The sequence below is a fragment of the Taeniopygia guttata genome, chromosome 3, assembly GCF_048771995.1.
Source record: "Taeniopygia guttata chromosome 3, bTaeGut7.mat, whole genome shotgun sequence".
NCBI classification, from domain to species: domain Eukaryota; kingdom Metazoa; phylum Chordata; class Aves; order Passeriformes; family Estrildidae; genus Taeniopygia; species Taeniopygia guttata.
In genome coordinates, this window is record NC_133027.1 from 18,573,751 (window position 1) to 18,591,139 (window position 17,389).

Genomic DNA, 17,389 nt, shown 5'->3' on the forward strand with positions numbered 1-17,389 from the left:
GAACAAAAGTACAGGGAATGGTTTGGAACTATCATTAAAGTATAAGCCCTAGAAATTATACCAAAAGAACAGTGAAAAAAGCACACGGAGAAAAAGCAATTACTCCATGTAATTCATATTGGTTTTACCATAGTGTTTGAGAGGAAAAAAAAATCTCAGAATGTCACCTGGATAAAGTGGCAGGGAAAGATCCCAATGTCAAAGTTAAAATGCAGCTGGAAATGTTCTTCTAAATACTTGCCACCAGTAAACACTTCGACAGTCTGATGAGGCCTCAAAAGAGCTGTGTACAGATGCACCTTTAAGACATCCAATTCTGTGGCAGGCTTGTTCTTACCTGTACACTGAAGATTTTGCTAAGTGAGTAGTCTTAAAATAAGTGGGAAAACATATCTTTACATCTCAGAACTGGTCTGTAATCTTTGCATACTTGAACTAATCTTGTTCCAGTTGAGACTGGAGGGTTTTATCACTTCATTATCATTTTGGTCTCATTCAGTGTAACCTTTTCTGAGGTCCGACCATCACTTCAACTTACACAGCTCTCCCATTTTCAGACCAGAACTAGAGTTTGAAATCCTATGGAGCCTGACAGCAATTACCCCAGCACCTCTGGCATATCCATCATCTGGATGACTCCTCATGCTGGGAGCAATAGCAATTTTAGCCAGAGAAGCAACAAGCTCCTTAAAGCAATGTATTTGGAACAGAAACATTTAGGGGGAAAAAAAAAAAGTGTTAAAATAATAAAAATCTAACTTGTCAGCTAATTATGTTCCAGGGAGATGCTGGCAGCACTGAGATCTTAAAGACCCTTGAAATCTCAGCTTGTATATTCTGTTTTTTCAACTCATGAATCTGTTCTCACTTCCACTATCTATGTTTGAGGCTTCTAGGGGTCACTTTCTTTTTACCATGTTCTTCTTTGCCAAGACAAAGTCACTGTTTTATTACCCTCACTTCTTGTAGCCCCCAGCTTTAGCAATGAGGCCAGTAATCCATTGGAAATCTGAGGTAAAAGTCTTACAGAAGGTGTTTCTTGTAGTGTTTCTTGAACATTTCTGTGGGAAATAATTTTCTTCCCTTTTGATTTTGCAACAATCCCCACAGTCCAATAGATGCTAATTTTACTTCAAAAGCATGGTCATGTAAAGTGGGATTTTCCTCATCTGATTTTAGCTGCCTTCAAATGAATTGTCTAATTTAGTCAAACAGAGATTCCTTTATTAGGGACAGAAAGAAGTAGGTGTTATCAGAAGATAACATGTTTCTTACCTTTGGAATTTACCTAAGAATTGGACAGCTTAATTTTTAAATACCTAAGGTATTTAAAAGTTGGTAGAGACCCATCCCACTGGAGTGCTGATTAATTGTGTTCCTTTTGAATAGCCTTTTGCTTATTATTTACACATCTCATATTTCTAGACATTTCAGTAATAAAAAGCAACAAAATGTTACTCACATTTTAGAGGAAGTCTTGCAGGCCTGCTGGTAACTTTTCTTTTTTCCATTATTAACCTTTTTTTTTTGTAATGGTGGTGGTGGTGGTGGTAGTAGACATTCAGATTGACATTTGTACCTTGTGATAGCTGTTGGTCTCAGCCCTTCTGGGTGCCAGGCTTGGAGGACATGGGGGGATGGCTTTAAACTGAAAGAGGGTAAATTTGGATTAAACATTAGGAAGAAATTCTTTACTGTGAGGGTAGTGAGATGCCTGTACAGGTTGCCCAGACAAACTGTTGATCCATCCCCAGAAGTGTTCAAGATGAGGCTGGATGGGGCTCTGAGCAACCTGATCTAACAGGAGGTATTCCTGCTAGTGGCAGGGATTTGAAATGAGATGATTTTTAAGGTCCCTTCCAACTGAAACCATTCTATAATTGATTCTGTGAGTCTATGATTTATTCAGCTGCATTTTACAGTGTGCAAAGCACATGCTGTCATTGGTTGCAAATGCTTTGCAAACCAGATGATTGATTTTATGATACTTTATCAACTCTGATTTGTAAAAACCTCAAACATACAGGTAACTCAAGACAGTCCCCAGGTTCTTAGTCTAGTAGCAATACATCTTCTGACACCAGCTGGTGCTTTTCTGATTTCTCCATCAAATAACAGGTGAGCAGGCTGCCACCCCGTTCATTTATTGAAAATTTGGAAAACTGGCAAATGCTGGCAACTGCATTTGGCACTTGGGGTTATGATGTACTTTGAGAAGCTGAGACTGCAGAAGCCAAGAGTAAACCCCCCAAAGAGGGTGTTTAATGCTCCTGTGTGTAACTTGAATCCACTGCAAAGCTTTGTCACTTCATCATTAGCCTAAGATCTTACCTAAAGAAACAGGATTGATTGAGTTAATCTTCTGGGTTTTATTTCTCTTTCACCTACTTAAAAAGGATGAGCATGCATGTGGATGTAGTTGAACAGCCAGTAAGTAGAAATGCCAAACAAAACTGCCACATTACTGCTATTGAAATACAAGGAGGAACAAGCTGGAATTTTACCTCCATATTCTAATTTCCATGGAATCAAAATATGTTCCAAAATTCTTAATTAGATATCAATTGAAAAGAAATTGTTACCAACTGCTGGAGTTGGTGGTTGAATACACAAGGCATGGAGGTGACTAGGTAAATGTACCAGGAGTACCAGGAGGTGGGGACCTTTATTTTGCTTTCTCTTTACTTCAAATTATATGCCCAAAGTGGCAGGTTCTGCAACATTTCTGTCTTTAATAACTGGTCTATATATTCTACTCTATGCATGTGAGGTGAGAATATATAGATATAGGAAGCCCAGAGCAGCTATTGCAAATCCTATTGCAAAATTCTTCATCACATAGTGCATCATTTAATTGCTTCTTTGCAGTATGACCAAGAAGTTATAGTGGTAATCTGGGAACCCAAAAAATCCTTTGAATATTTATCTGCTGAGGCTGCAGATCCTCAACAAACTGATAAGAGACTGTGGGACTATTTTTCAGGGAACGATCTGGTTTCTGCTGCAAAATACCTGAGCATGTGTTTCCTTAAAGCAGCAGAAGCTATGCAAGTGGTGCTGCTCCAAGGGACATTGCTGTTCACTCCCTATGAGCCCCTGCACTTTGGCAGAAACATCAGTTGGTTGAGGAAGCAAGAGAGAACAATGGAAAAATAAGCACACACACACACAAAAAAAAAAAAAAAAAAAAAAAAAGGAAAAATAAGCTCTAGGAAAAAGGAAAAATAAGCTCTAGGAATCAGGGGACTGAAAGAGAGAAATATAACTTTTCTGGTAAAGCAAGCACAAACAGCTGAAGATTTATTGATTGTAACCTATATTGCAATGGTCCCTGAGCTAACACTTTAATAAAACCACTGAAAATGACAACCAAAAAGGAGCCCCAAAAACCATAAATCTAAGTGTACGTGCAGAATGGTGTGGAGAAAATAATCAGCAAAAAGCAATCAACTCCATCTCAATTTGGAAGCAAAGAAAGTGTCATTTGGGGAGGACTGAGGTGTAGAAAACCTTGGAGTGTGCAGTCTTGCCTATTTCAGATGGCAGCCAGTGCCAGATGCTTCAGAGAAAACACGTAGGAAATTCCACAGCACTCACATGGGAGATAATCTGTCCCCATCTACTTGCCAGGAAGATCTCATGCTAATCTTTAAAATTTAAGATATACTTAAAACTTTAAACATCAGGCTTTATATTACTCCCAACATTCCATTTAAATGTTAACCAGTATAACTGGATAGTCACTTTTTTTTTGATACCTGCTAAACCTATTTTTTCTTTGAATTATGCACTTTTTATTTATACTTGATTTATTATTCTTAGTTTTGCAATGATTTGAGCTAACCAAGTTTTGTCCAAGCAGCCATTTCTCAGTGTTCAAAATACCAGTACAAGAATTATAAAAAGAAACCACAGCCCTCGTTTTTCAGGTTGCAGCCTACACATCTTTTTCTTGCCTTCCCCAGTATCCAAAAAGAGAATATTGATTTCAGGGATGTGGTTAAGTCTGTGCCTGGGGTAGGCTTTCTGTGTAGGATCCAGTTTGCCTAACTTGCTCCAGGTTTTTGAAGATGTGGAATACACTTATGCTAGTAAATTAAAAAGTCTGGGACAGGAACTAAGTACTAAAAGATTTATAGAGTTTAATTGGTGGGATGATCCTGGAAATATTCTCCTCTGACAGCTAACACTTTTTCAAACAGTGCCCTTGGAGAATTTGCATGATGGCAGAACTTAGGTGGGATAAAAAATTGCTATTGGTGTTTTAAAGGAAACTACCGAGTTTTGGAGTGTAAGAGAGCTGACTGCAACTTGCACACAGGCTGTGCCCTGTTAATCAGCTTCAGTGACAGAAAGCTGTCCCAAACAAGTCTAATCAGGTGTAGGTATGTAGCCCTGAGAACTCATCTTCCATAAGTAAGTACATCCTATTTAATCAATAAAGGCAAGTGCTCTTGAACTCCCTCCTGAGAGTCTGTCTTGTATAAATTGTGCAACAGGTTTTTCTCTTGGGGATATCTGCTGACCAGACACAGATCTCCAGCTATTTTAGTCCTGGCGTTTTGTTAGCACCTGAAGCTACAGTGCAAGTCTAATGAGGTGGTGTGGATCTCATGCTTTATTGGCTAACTCAAATAACTTCGGTATCAGGAAATCTGCGGTCATAGTTTCCTTTAATTTTCATACACTTTGTACTGAAATGGATAGGGGGAAAAGTAAAAACTAAATCTGAGTTTGCAAGCTTTTATCTAAGTAAAAATGGAAACATGCTTTTAAATTAATTTCTTCTTTTAGAAAGAACAAACATCAGTGGGGTTTTGTTGTGGTTGTACTAGAGGTGTCAGTCAGAATTCAAGTGCCCCTAAGCAAACATGTACAATAAAAGGGCTCCTGTCCCATGGAGTTTAACCTGGAAATGAACCAAATCATCAAAGAGGGAAGAAGAAAACAAAGGCCTGGAAAGCACAGTAATGCACTTGAGATCAAGAAACTTACTAAAATGTGCTTAAAATGAAGAGATTTAGAGCAACAGAAGAATTTAATTAATCAAACTGTCAGAACTATCTGCCAGGTAAAATACATCTACTGATAGATGTATGAGTGCTGGTAAAACACATCCTTCACTTTAGCAGCAGCAAAGGAAAGGCAGAGGAAGCTCTGGAGGAGCACTGGCTGAGGTGTGCTCTCAGCTATGCTGCTCAGGCACCGGCGACTGCAGACGCTAAAGTGTGTGTCAGCACAGCCAACAGGCAGCAAGTGTTTAATTATACTTAGGATGACACATACTCATATTCATGTTCATCCTAGGTATTTTGTAGGGGGAAACAAAAGCTACAGAATGTTTAATGGTTTCTTGCCACTGCTGCAAAATATCACTACCATGTGCACTGCCATGCATACGATGCTTGGGCCACTGCATGAAATGCCACCTAGCTGCTATCTCCACTTTTGGTATTGCCTGTTTTTCAGTTTCTTAGTTTTGCTTTTTTTACACCTTACCTACAGTTCTATTAGGATTTTGAAGACTGTGTTCCTCTTATTCTTAAATTTTGATGACTGTTTTCACCTGAGATTTTACTTTCGTTGTCTTTTGTATTCTGAAATCTTCATGAATGAATAGCCACTTGGCTAAGTTTGTTATTAACTAATCAATGTTTTTTAAAAAAATAAACAGTGGTGTACCCAAAATTGAAAAGCAACATATTCTCAAGTGCTTTTTTTTTCTGTTTTAAGATGCAGTATTTTATAGTGTGTTATTCTTGGACAGCCTGTGAGGATTATTTTGCAATAGTACTGAAATTAAGAGTCAATTAATCAAGCACTGCTAATAGGTACTTTAAAATGCTTAAAAGAGGGTAAGAAAAGAGATCACAGGCTTTTGCCTAAGGCAGAGGAAGATTTGTTTTAACTAGCAGTTAATGCAGAGAGCACCCTTTTATGACGAAACTAAATTTTTGTTTGATTCTGAAAATACTTACATTTTACTTTCACTTTCATACAGATTTCATTGCTGAAATGAGGAATAAAGTTAGCTGTCAAAATTATCACTGTACATGGACTTGATGCTAATCATACATCCACTGACTCAGGCCACTGCATTCTCATTACGCAACCAGCAACCAACAAATGGAAATACTTCAAAGTTTAGCACTTGGAGATTCAGGTCTCCTGTCTTAGCAATCTTGCAACTAATCTGTGTAACTGGGCCGGAGTTTGTCTTTTTTCTACGGCCATGAGTTTTCCATTCCTGATTCAGCAGTTCAGCTTCTGGACGAGACATGAGGGTTTCTCAGGTCTAGGTTTGCACACACTTTACGGTTAGGAAAATATCCTGTAACAAGGGATATTATAAATAAATGTAAATACACACTTAACTGTTACCAAATGTTGGCTACATGTTAAAAAAGTAGGTCACAATGAGAGTCACAAATTATGTTAATTGTCTCAAAAACATTAGCATATGTTGTATAGATTCCAGCTTATTATTTGAAAACCATGAAACACCTGTAAAAAAGTAGGTTATGATAATCACCCAAGCTGAACATCAAGTCATGGAAAGTTTCTACAAAAACTGTAATACTCATCAGCTTCAAGAATGTTTCCCATAAGAAAAATTTTGAAACTTGACTTCAGAAACATCAGCATCAACATCTGTGTATCTTTAATAGAGTGAATATTCTGAAGCTATTAATGAGATCTGATTGCTGAACATCAGAATTGGAACAGAAAGATTGAGAGAAAAGCAAAGTAAAACTGAAAAAAGACTTGGAGTGAAATTCTGTCCTGCAGGTCACTCTGCAGTATCTAAGAAAACCTGAGTGGATTAAACTATACATTGATTGACTGTAAATAAAATTAAATTCTGCTTCTGTAAGAAAATCACATTATTAGTGATTTGAAGTGAAAATTGCTTTTAACCAATACACAAAAATATATAAAAACAATAAATATAATTATACAATAACTGTATTAATATTTACTCATTCAGAATGCTTTTCTTCAGGGGAAGCATGGTATTTCTGAAGTTAACATGTAAAGGTAGATAACATGTTACACTGACTGCAAAACCATTGCAGGGAAATGCTGTGTCTGGAACTGGGAGCACTTGGCTGCTCTGACTGGTTAGAGGTGTCACTATTTGTGCACCTGTAGATTGGTGAGGGTAGAGGTGAGCAGCCAAGGAGCTGAGCCACAGCACTGCAAGTGTTTATGGCTGGAGATATCAGAAATGCCCTTTTTCAGCTGTCAGCTGGCAGTTTCCTACATGGAGAGAAAGAATTTAGGAGTCTGTTAGATGGACTTTTAAAATTTCTCTGCAGTGGTTTGTATTTCTATCTAATTGTTTCACTAGCTTGCCAGAAGTTACCATGCCTGTCACACTGGCGGCATAGGAGGATTTGAGTTCACATTTAACAAATCCTGTTTGTATTCTGTGTCCTCGCCCAGACTACTTTTGCCCATGCAATGGAAGTTAAGATATCAGCTTGGAAATCACTGTGGCTAGTGCTGCTACTCCTCAAAACCTGACAGAAGTTCTGACACAAAGGTGGAAAGGGCAGAAACACCTACAAGTCCTCAAAGCTCACTTTCAGTTTGTTTCAAGGCATTTTGCTTTCCTCTAAGCAATTTTCAGCCCTGGCAAGCATCAAGTGGACAGCTTCAAACCACTTCCTGAAGTTGATGTGACAGCTTTGCTTGTAGTGCAATTGTCCTATCTCCTTATTACTCATTGAGACATTGCAGAAGAATGCTGCTTACCCAGTGATAATTGATTGCCTTAATTCACAAAGCGAAAAGTTACATAAGTAGGCAAAAGTTTGGAAAATGAATGAATGCACTAGAGGTTAATTTTCAGGCATTCTGAGTGCATCACTCAAAAGATGGTGACATTGATTTTTACTACGTATATTCCATTAGGATTAATTGGGTCAGGAAGACATTTATGCACTTATGCACTTGTATGACTTTCAGTGATGAAACTGGGAGTTGGGTTCAGATTTGAGTGTTATTGGAAGTGCCTCTCCACCAGGTCAACTTCTAAGAACAGTAGAATAAATATGACTTAATGCACTGCAGTAAATTTCACATCTTTTATTGACTCTAAAATTCTAATTATATCCAGGAAATGCAGACTTGAGAAAAACTGCTGTGATGTAACAAAAGCTTCTTCTATAAAAGTTATGGAACATATATGCATTAATGTTCAAAAAGTTTTTTCATTGTAACAAATTTTCAGAATGTATTTATATTCTCTAAGTAGATTTTAATGGACCTTTGAAATTCATTAGGGTGTTTTAGTCATCCTGCCAAATAAAAATTAATGTCTTCTGCCTAAGGAACCAAATCCCGGTTGTGGGTCATATTGCAGTAGGAGTGTGGTGGATCTTTCAGCTGTGTAAACCATCTATACCCTGAGTACAGTGACACAAGAGACTATTGACCAGGTGCACAAGGGAGTGAGACATATTACTTACCACAGAAACCTTGGGTTGCAATTTCCAGAATAATGTTGTGTCAAAAATGCCAGCAACAATAGGTGGAAAGTGGGAGGCTTTCAGAGAGAGGTGGAAACCATAGGACTGTATTTTCCCAGCCAGTCCTATGGTAACCCCAGTATTATCTTCTGAAGTTATCCCTGAGAGTCAAGACCCTGACACAGTTCTCACACATCTGGGCTTTGCCCTCAAGCAGGACAAAATGTTTTCCAGTGCAATAAACTGAGAAAAAAAAAGTAGTTACAGAGTAAGCAGCAGCTGCCTATCAACATCTAGCAAACAAATCTTCAAAGTTTTCTCTTTTTGTAAACATTTTTAAGAAAAAAGAGAACATAAGAAAGTTTTGAAAACACTGGAATTTTTTCATAAACGCTTTCAAGAAAAAGAGCTCTCCTTTCAGTAAAATACCTTGGTTCAGTTTTTCACAAATATTCAAAACAGTGTTTGCATTTTGAAACTGAAGAGCCTTAAAAGCAGAATCACAGAATTAAAGAATTGTTTAATTTGGAAAAGACCTCTAAAATCACTAATCCACCTTTTAACCCAGCACTGCCAATTGCACCAATAAACCATGTCCCCAGGCGTCACATCTACAGGTGTAAATATCTCCAGGGATGGTGATTCAGCCACTTCCCTGGGCTGTCTGTTCCAGTAACTCCTTCAGTGAAGAAATTTTTTCCTAATATCCTAATCTAAACTTCTCTTGATACAACTTGAGGCCATTTCTTCTCATCCTAACTTGAGGCCTATTCCTCTCATCCCAAAGATATCTCAGCTTTGTGTCCACTTTTACCCTGCCCCATTCAGAAACCGTCCCACCTTTCCTTTGTTCCTCCTTTTGTAAGTAATACAGTGATAGAAGTTTTTGATGCCCTCAGTGTCCCTTACAAGTTTTATCTTCAGCTGGGATTGTACTGTTCTGTCACCACTCCTACACAACCATGCAATATTTCTAAATTCTTCCTTTGTAGTCCACCTTTGCTGCATTTTTGCACTGAAGTATAATCATGAGTTCCCTGTCAACAAAGTCCTTATCCTGCCAGGTCTACTTGACATTCTGAGTACTTTGATAAACATTCTTCCTGGTGGAGGAGGCTTCTAGTTTGTCACTCCACTCTGACTGGAGAGATGGACCTAATTTCATTGCAAAACAGACTCATGTAGCTCAATGAGGCATAGCAAAACAGAATATTTGCCTATTAGTACTTTAAATAATTCACTAAAGAAACAGTTATTCAATCTGGAATTTTTTTTCTCTAAGTTAATATACCTATAAAACTAGTGCTACTAATACTACTGTATTATCAAATAACTAAAATTCTAATAATCTGGACAATCCTGGGTAAAAATGTTCTCTTTGACATAAGAAGACTTCATAAAAATACTGTTTCTGCTTGTTCCCAAGCACGAGCAGGAATTGTATATTTGACTGTTTCTGCTCCTCTTCCAAGTAAAGTTGATAACAGGATGTGCTGGCTCAAAATTTGTCTTTCCATACACAGCCTATTAATATCTGCTTCAGCTATTCCATCTAGTGGAATTTTACCTCTATTGTCTTCTTCCAACTGAAATGTCATGAATCCTGTCAGGATCACTTGTTGTTCTTGTGCCAGTTCTTCAAGGAGGGATTTCACTGGTGTGATCCCATACATCCTGCTCAATCTGCAGGAGCTGTCCCACAGCTCATAAAATGAGCCCTTCCAAATTTTCTCTCTGTAAGGGAAAAAAATAGAAAAATTTGGAAGTATATATCTGTTATTGTGATATTCATGTTCATTTTTCAGACTTAGTAACTTTTATCCTCACACACGAAACCCTATTCAGGTAACAGCTGCATAGCAGTAGAGGTGATTACAGCCTGGAATTGGCTTCCTATTAATGACTCTGTTAGTTTCTGCAGAACTTAAATTTGCCATCCAAGGCTGCCAGCCTTCCAAATCCTTGTGCTAAAACTCCTCTGTATTAGTAGGTATATACTTCCACATGTAATGTCAAAGAAAGTGTAAAAATAGAAAATAAATTATCTAGTGCCATTTTAGATAGACTATTAGGAAAAACATCTTAAAAGAAAGTGTTGTCAAGCATAGAACAGGCTGCCCAAGTAGTGATAGAGTCACCATCCCAGGAGGTATATAACAGAAATGTGGATGTGGCACTTAGGGATATGGTTTAGTGGTGGACTTGGCAGTCTTGGGTTAGTGGTTGAACATGATAACCTTGAAGGTATTATTCAGCCAAAATAATCATACAATTCTACAATTTTAATATTACTGGGTCAGCATCTCATCCAGAATCCACAAGAGCAGAATTTACCTAGACCTGTCCTTTCACAGTCTCAGTCTCCTCAGTATTTCCTCTTCTATTGTCAGTCTTTCTTCCTCTCATTTCAATGTTTTTGCTTGCATTTCACCCATGTTTTGCACCATTCTCCCATCTTATTGTCAATCATCACTCTCTTTTTGTCTTTCTTAGGACAGTCAACTGTATTCTTAATTCAATGAACAGAAATAGCTTCTGTCAATAACAAAATCCTGGGCTTGTGGTCTGCTCCTCAGGGCAGAGCCCACAGCCATTCTGAGACATCAGTGTTACAAATATCTGAAGAATTGGGTAATAATAAATTTCCAATCTTGAACAATTTCTATTAAGTAGTTGTGGTGGTTTTTTTTTTTTTCTGGAACAATGTTAACATATTATTGTTGTTAGCATCCAGAAGACAACTTGATTATTGCTAATTAACCACCTACAGAGCAGATGCTTAACCTGAACAACACCTTTCAAGGGAATATCCAGAGGCTGAATTTACCAGGCACCTTTATAAGTATTAAGGACCTACGTTTACCACTGAGCAGTAGCAAATTATTTCAGAAATGCTCTAGGTGAGGGAAAGTAGCTAGTGGAAATAGAATGTTAATTAGAGTGAGGAAGTGCAGGGCCAGATGTTTCATGGCAGGGAATCATGCTGTCTATATGGTAAGGTATGGGAGCAATGCACTGTGAATCTGTTTGTGTAAATGAAGGATCCTGAGGCTTGCAGAGGTGTTCTACTCTCCCCACAATTTTGTCAAATCTATTGTGCTTAGCTTTACAATTTACCAAGCATTTATGTTCCATTCAAGTGAAGTGGGGATGTTGCATAAGCATTTCTTCTTTTAACCATTTCTTGGGGTTTTGACACTGAACCTATTGTTGTTGACACTGTTGTGCTGATTTTGGCTGGGGTAATTTTTTTTTCCAGTAGCTAGGAATGTGTATGTATGGGGCTGTGTTTTTTATTTGTGCGGAATATAGGGTTGATAATTTAGAGAGGTTTTTGTTATTTCTGAACAGAGCTCATACAAGAGCCAAGGTCTTTTCTGTTTTCCATATTCCCATCCTGGCAGGGACCTTGGGAGTGCATGGGAAACTGGGAGTAGATGCAGATAGGACAGGTGACCCAAACTGGCATGGGATATCCCAAACCACATGACATAATTCTCAGTATTTAAATAGGGGGAAAGGAGGGGAAATAAGGGAAAAGAAGGAAGAAAGTGTGTGTGGGAATTTTTAGAGTGATGGTGTTTGTCTTCTCAAGTCACTGTTACTTGTGATAGGGCCCTGCTCTCTGAAGATGCCTGAGCAGCTACCTGTCCTTGGGAAGCAGTGATTTAATTCCTTTTCATTTTGTTTTCCTTCTGTGAGTGGATTTTGCTTTCCCTATTAAACTGTCTTTGTCCCAATCCATGAACTTTCCAGCTTTTACCCTCCGATTCCCTCCCTGATCTCATGGGTGGGAGTGAGTGGGTGGCTGCATAGGGTTTGTCTGATGGCTGGCATGAAACCATGGCACCTGTAAAATATTGTGTTATTGGAAGAGCAGCTGGGATTAATATTGGGGAATATGACTACTAATGCCAAGGCCTAACCTTCACTTTTTCTCCATGTACAGAGTAATAGTGATCCTCATAATTAGGAATATTTTTTGTAGCTAAAGAACTTCTGGTCCAATGTCTTCCTACAATGCTGTTATACCTCACTCTTTTACCTGAATTCCAGCTTTCTTATGCCTGCTCTTTTTGTCAATAAGGATCATAATTCAGAAGACAGAATGCATAGTTAACCCTGCAAACAGCTCTCCTCTTCAGTGCTCTTTTACAATAGAGAAGAATCTTTTTCCAACAACAAGGCTCAGTGTCTTGAGTTATATTTGCATGTGTAATGTTTTGCTCCATTGCCCCTAATGTGCACTTACAAGGTATTATTTTTGAGCACAGCTATAACTGATTGGAACACAAACCACTGGGTTTATCACCTCTTGGACTTGGATTTGTGTCTTATCCTTAGACAAACGCATATGGAAAGCTTTGCTCACTGCATTGCATATTGCAGCTTGCTCCCCAAAGGTACAATACATAATTCAACAGAGTCTGGTGTAGTTGTCAGCTTTTCCTTAGAAAGAAACCAGCTGTTTAAAAGGCTGAAGGAATAAAACATTTTTGGAAGAGCTTCCCCACATGGATTTCTACAGCTCCTCTCAGCTCATATTACTAAGGCAGATACAATAACAAATTTACAGAAAAGAGTTGAAATCTGGACTTAAAGGCAAATGAAGGTTTCTGCCTCCAGTGACTTTCCTCACTCTCTGATTTATGGTTATGCGTGTGAAATGGAGTGAAAGAGAGCAGCTTTGTGTTTCTTGTGTTAATTTACACTTTCTGTGTCTGGAGCTCTCAAGGACCTTTGTGTGATGATGAGTGAATCCCCGAGACACAGACTTTAAAAAGATATGTCATACATCCATAATATGAAAACCCAGGATATATTTAGGGTATACCCTCACTCTCATACCAGGAGGGAACCCCTGATCCCCAGTGTAGTCAGAGCATCTCATATGTGTCCTGCTCAATGACTTTACCTTCTGGAATGAACAGTCTTTCTTCATGTGGGGCATTCATGTCACAAGTCTTTGATGGCTATAGCATAGCCCTTTTTTTTATCTCTCTGCACATAAGCCTTCACAGCTCTCATAATTACTACATTTGTGTCCTACCACAGTTTGTGGTGGTAGGAGTGTCCCATGTATGCATTCCATGCTGGCACATTCTGTATTATGGCACTTCATGCCACACATGCTGAAAGGCTTTCTTTAGTGCTCTTTAGTGCTAGAGTAAAATTTTTTCACATGGCTAAGAAAGTATAGCCAGAAGCGTATTTCTTGAACCCTCATGGCCATCAAAACACATTGCTAAACACAATGTAGACAAATATGATGTATAAGATATAAAAATGCCCTTCTGAAGTCTTCCTCACAAAGGCTGGAATACTGATAAAGTTCCTTACTCTCCAGCTCCTCTTACATAGAAAATTCAGAAATATGAATTATGTTTCTCTTGTGTCTTCCTCTCATATTTCCCGACTATAAAATACCATGCAGATAAACTGTAAATTAGTTCTCCCAATTCTCACAGCTATTAAAAAAATAAATACATGAGTTCACATCTCTGTTCCCTCACCCATGTGTGCAATAAACAATGACATCGCTTTAAAGCATCCATTAGTTTTGTGAGACTTAGAAATTAGTCTTTCTCATCTATAATATCTGTGGTGTTACAACTGAGTCAAGCAAGTAAAAAGAAAAGCTTCTGTAAGGGCAAACAGTTACATTCTTTATGTGAATAGCCAGAAACTTCTGGCAATTGTTACCCTCCCATAATTTTGTTACCAAGATATGGGACACTGAGGCGGTCTGTGTCCTCCATACTCTATCTATGAGACACAAAAATATCCAAGAACCCCAACCTCTGATGGGCATATAGAGAGCCAGTTTATCATAAGAAATATATCTGTTTTAAAATATATATGTATGAGATAATTTAAGTGAAAACCACTCTACTGCAGAAATATATATGTGATCATCCTGTCCCTAATTTATGGAAAGATCTTCTCCTGCTCGTCAGTGTGCTGAAGAGGCACCTTCTGTCACCTTGTTGACAGAAAAAATGGGAAAAAAGGTGCATATACTTCTACCTTCTCTGTTCAAGGCTGCATTATGGCAAAATTGGTCTTTGGGATAAAGAGACAGTATCTTATTTGGGGGTAGCAATGGATCAAGGAACTTTTGGGAAAGTAAGGACAGGGGAAAGACAGACCCATCATAAGAAAGGGTGTGGCCTCCTTCTGTAAAGTCCTAGTCAAGATGAAGAAAAAGCTAACAGGACTACCAACAACAAATGCCAGTCCATTCCCTTCTGCTTATTTTGAAACTACTCATGGAGTAGTGCCATGAATCCTCTCTGCACAGCTTGTCTTCTGGCAGCTGAGATGTGTGTCAATGAGCTTGTATGATCATGCAAATTGTGGAGGACATCTTCCAGAACAATTTGGCTGGATGATTGTGTCCATGCTGCTGGGTAGCAATCAGCACTGTTAGAAAATGGTAGTCAGGGTCAGGATCTCACCTTCAGATGTATCTGTAAAATTACCAAGAGAATCAGCACCTAGACACACACAGGATGTTGCACTGTTGTCCATCACCTGTCTCCCAGGAGTTTCTTTCCTGCCATCAGCAATAAAACCATGCCTTCATTTATGCTTACCTGAATTAGATGTTTACTTGGCAATCTCATGTGAATCCTCCCAGGCAACACAGGCAAGAAAGATTGTGATACAACCTAGGCATTAAAGGAGCTGTTTGCCAGCACTGTGGTTTTCATGTACCTGAGGGCAAAACTTCATGGTGAGTCATAAGTCAGAAAATTAAGAAATCTACAGGCTTAAGATTAGACAATAAATTTGGAGGAGAGTAATGTGGCTAATCTACCCTGTGACTGTAAGCAGCAAGGACAATTGGTGTAACTTCATAAACTCCTTTCTTCCCTGCTCCACATGAACTTGAACAAAATCCAAACTGAAAGGCATTGTAGCATGGGTGTGAACAGCATCAGGGCTTTTCATCTAGAAACAGTGGAAACACTTATAAAATTATTTGGTTTGGAAGGGACATACTTCCACTCCTCCTGCTGTAGGTAGAGAAACCTCCTACTAGACCAGGTTGTTCAAAGACCCATCCAGCCTGGCCTTGAGAACTTCCAGGAATAGGGCATCCACATCTTCTCTGGGCAGTTGCAGCCTTTTTACTCTCACAGTAAAGGATCTCCTCTTTATATTAGGCCTATCCTCTTTTAGTTTGAAGCCCTTGTCCTACTATATGCCCTTGGGTACTGCAATGCTGAGCATAATATATGGCTTATTTATATTCTGCTTTTTTCTACTATAAAGATGAATACAATTGAACGTGACTGCAATGGTTGACTTATTCATGCTTGTGCAATGTTTTGACTGAAGATACAAATTATCAAGGCAGAGAGACTCTGCAGAGGCACCACAATAAATTATAGGGCTGGGCAATCAACAGCCACATGAAGTTTAATAAGGGCAAGTGTTGGATTCTGCACTTGCGATAAGGCAACCTGGGATATACAGACAGACTGGAGAATGAGATTCTGGAAAGCAGTGTCATGGAAAGGGACCTGGAGATCCTGGTTGGTGGCAAACTGAGTATTGCCAGGTGACAAACTGGCCCTGGCAGCCAAGAGGGCCAACCCTGTCCTGGGGGCATCAGGCCCAGCATCACTAGCTGGGCAAGGCAGGGGATTGTCCTGCTCTGCTCTGGGCTGGGGTGGCCTCACCTTGAGTGTTGGAGTCAGTTTTGTGTGCCATAATGTAAGAAGGACATTGAGTTGTAGAGAGTGTCCAAAGCGCAACAAAGATTATGAAGGGCCTTGAGGGGAAGCCATGTAAGGAGTGACTGAGGTAATTTGGTCTGTTCAACCTGGAGGAGACTGAGGAGAAACCTCACTGCAGTTACAATCTCCTCATGAGGGGAAGAGGAGGGACAGAGGAGGGTCTGTGGTGACCAGTGACAGGAATAGAATGGCCTGAAGTTGTGTCAGGGAGATTTAGGTTGGATATTAGAAAAAGGTTTCTTCACCCAGAGGGTGGTTGGGCACTGGAGCAGGCTCCCCAGGGAAGTATTTGCAGCACTGGACTGAGAAAGCTCAAGAAGCATTTGGACATGCTCTTGGGCGCATGGTGGGACTCTTGGGGAAGGTGCTGTGCAGGGCCAGGATTCTGTGGACTCTGATTCTGTGCTTATTGTTGTTAAGATACACAGGGATTCCTGTTGTTCTAACCTTTACCCGCATCCACTTACAGTGATTACTTTTTATCATCTTTAAAAAAAAGTTAGCCCATTCTGAGATATTGCTGCCATTTTCAATATATCAATAGTCAGACAGGCTTATCTATTACCTCAAAGTCAAGCAGCTTAACAGCAAAAAAATAGAAGTCGCAAGATTCAATTTGAATCCATCCAATCACGCCCTACTGGGAAAAGACATACAACTTTAATGTCTGCTGGGACTTCATTTCTGCTGCTGGATAGGTTGTTCCTGGAGGAATATATAAGGACAAATTTCGTTTTTCATTGCTTCATGCAGTTCCGTTGACTTTAATGAGATTGGAAAGATTACTTCAGAAGCAAATGTGGTTTTTATCTTCTTTCCATTAACAGGCCATAGCACTTTAGTAAAATACAGGGTGAAAGTTCTTTAGGAATGGCAAAGCACCTGGACAGTCTCAAACTGTTGTCTCTGCATGACTGATTCGTTGGCCATTATTTTCACTCAAATAATGTAAATCATGATGGGTGGCTGTGGCACAGATCTGCTATGTCAATTATTAAATTCTTAATGTTAGAATTATCACTTTATGTTAAACAACAACTTAATAGTGTTTTTGCTGTATGTCTTTTACATCTGTTAACATGATACTGCCAACTTTCCCTCTTAAATTAAATTTTTGAGACCATTTCTTCTAGTTAAGAGTCTCTGCTTGCTTAAAGTGAACACAAAATT

General features: G+C 39.0%; 1 long non-coding RNA gene across 1 annotated transcript; it reads right to left on the bottom strand.

Annotated features, from left to right (window-relative positions):
- Positions 1-1,008: 1,008 nt before the first annotated feature.
- On the bottom strand, positions 1,009-15,203 carry LOC140683572 (uncharacterized). Its single transcript, XR_012054740.1, has 3 exons — positions 15,071-15,203; positions 10,042-10,208; positions 1,009-1,648 (listed from the first exon to the last, which is right to left on the bottom strand). It is a non-coding gene; the product is annotated as an uncharacterized lncRNA (long non-coding RNA).
- Between the last annotated feature and the right edge of the window lie 2,186 nt (positions 15,204-17,389).